Source organism: Gavialis gangeticus, unplaced genomic scaffold, assembly GCF_001723915.1.
Source record: "Gavialis gangeticus isolate Ggan-Ray unplaced genomic scaffold, GavGan_comp1, whole genome shotgun sequence".
NCBI lineage: Eukaryota > Metazoa > Chordata > Crocodylia > Gavialidae > Gavialis > Gavialis gangeticus.
Window position 1 is genome coordinate 6194908 of NW_017729012.1, and position 1944 is coordinate 6196851.

At 39.6% G+C, this 1944-nt stretch overlaps 1 protein-coding gene and 1 long non-coding RNA gene across 2 annotated transcripts in view; both read right to left on the reverse strand.

Annotated features, from left to right (window-relative positions):
* ZNHIT3 (zinc finger HIT-type containing 3) overlaps nt 1–1944 on the reverse strand; it is a 33379-nt gene that overhangs the window by 12605 nt on the left and 18830 nt on the right. The window lies entirely within an intron of this gene.
* On the reverse strand, nt 317–1936 carry LOC109293272. The gene is made up of 2 exons (XR_002096286.1): nt 1535–1936; nt 317–1429 (listed from the first exon to the last, which is right to left on the reverse strand). It is a non-coding gene; the product is annotated as an uncharacterized LOC109293272 (long non-coding RNA).

Here is a 1944-nt window from a genome sequence, read left to right on the forward strand (position 1 = left end):
TCAGTAAGTGGCCCTCCACCCGAAATAATTGCCTGCCCCTGGTTTAGAGACAACTAATCTCAATTACACAACCTTTCTAATAGTACCCTACAATTGATTTTGGATAACACTAAGCAATGTGGAAATTTTGCTTTTCATCCTGCCATCTACTACTGAAGTAACAAAATATGAACTATTCAAGCAAGTGATCTAGAGGAAAACACTCATTTTGTAAAGTAGAATTTTAATACTAATGATAAAATATTTACCTTTTAGAGAAAAATATATATTATACACACTTTCCAATGAAGTTTTGAGGTGGCAAGCTTGAAGCGTGTTTTTTTTTTTTTTTTTAACTGAAGCTACTGTTCAAACATTCAAGTCACAGGGGGTGAGGTATGAGAAGTAAAAGCCAGAAAAATTTATTAAAAATACATGGTTGTCAATGTTTCCCAAAAAGACTCATTTGGCAATCGAAAGTGCTACAGTCAAAAACGTTAAGTGTTATATTAAAAATGTACAAGAACAGACTTACAAATGCATTTTTTTACTGGTTTTAAATAAAGAATTGAAACTTTAATTTGTTTCCCATTTTCTGAAAATGTGCTTGCAAATCAACCAAAGGGCTCCCAAGGGCGTTTAGGCTGATAAAGCAGTACAAAGAACGAACAACGTTTTGGTAGCCGTTCCAGCGCAGGTCAGGCACATTTCCAACTGCAAAACAAACATTCACAATGGGTTGATTTTGATCTCTTAATGCAAAATAAACTTTGGGTGTCTAATAAAGAGATAGACAAATCAGGCACACAACTGAGAAATGTCAGCAAACACACTACAGCTGCTCCTATCCATTGTGTTTAGGATTCAAGGATTAACTGGAAATTCAATTCCAGTTCACACACTGTAAAAGCCACTCATTTTGCTTTGTCCTTTTGAAACGCCAATATTGCTACTTTTATCATAATGAGACAAAGAAAAGATGCGGAAATGCTCCCAGAGAAGCAACCTAAGAAACCATTTGATAGATCGCATTTCTAAATACAGTCTAATAATTGGTCACGGTCAGTATCAACTCAGAAACACGATTTTTTTTTGCTTTTTTTTTTTTTTTTTTTTTTTTTTTTTTTTTTTTTTCCCCTTTTTGCTCCCCTAAGTGTTCAGTTATGAATTTCTTCACAGATACAATGCCAGGCAAGACACTTAGATTCCCGATCCAGTGTGGTTTATTCCAACGGGAGAATTGCCCCAAACCTCTGTCCTGCTTTGTCCCAAACCTTACCAGGGAGCTGTCCCGTCACTCCAGTTCTGAAGTGGATCCCCAGTTGTAAGCCAATCTACGACACGGCCAAATTTGAGTTCAGCTTCACAGGAGGCAGCCAGAGTCTATAGAAAAGAAACTAGCTTGGAAAAGTAGATCTGTACCGTGTTAAAGTTACCGACATGAATATACCTTTCTCTTTTGGGGGTTTTTTGTTGTTTTCCTGCCCTGGCGGGGGGTCGGGCTAGAAGATCTACTAGGTCACTTCCGACCCTTAATCTATGAATCTATGAATACCGGGTGTGCTGTCTGATTCGAGCCATGCAGTTCTAGTCCTCCTTATGCAATTTCAGGGAAGATTACCTATTCCCAATAGCCTGCACTTGGATGCGGTTGCTGGACGGGCACTTCAGCAATCTGAGCTTATGCCCCAGGTTTTTGACTTTCAGTGTGTAGATGATGGGGTTCCCCAAGCTGTTCATGGTTATCATCATAGCCGTACAGTTTCGGAATACAAAGACGCTCGGGTACGCCTCGGTGGGGCACAACTGCATGGTTGCATCTAGTATGACTCCTGCAAAAAAGGGGGCATAGGAGACCAGTGCTAAAAGCCAGATAAAAATACTAGTCATGGCAACTTGGAGTTCAGCTGATTTGTAGGCACCAAGAGTTTGCCTGTGCGCTTTCATCGCACACTTCTGTTTCCT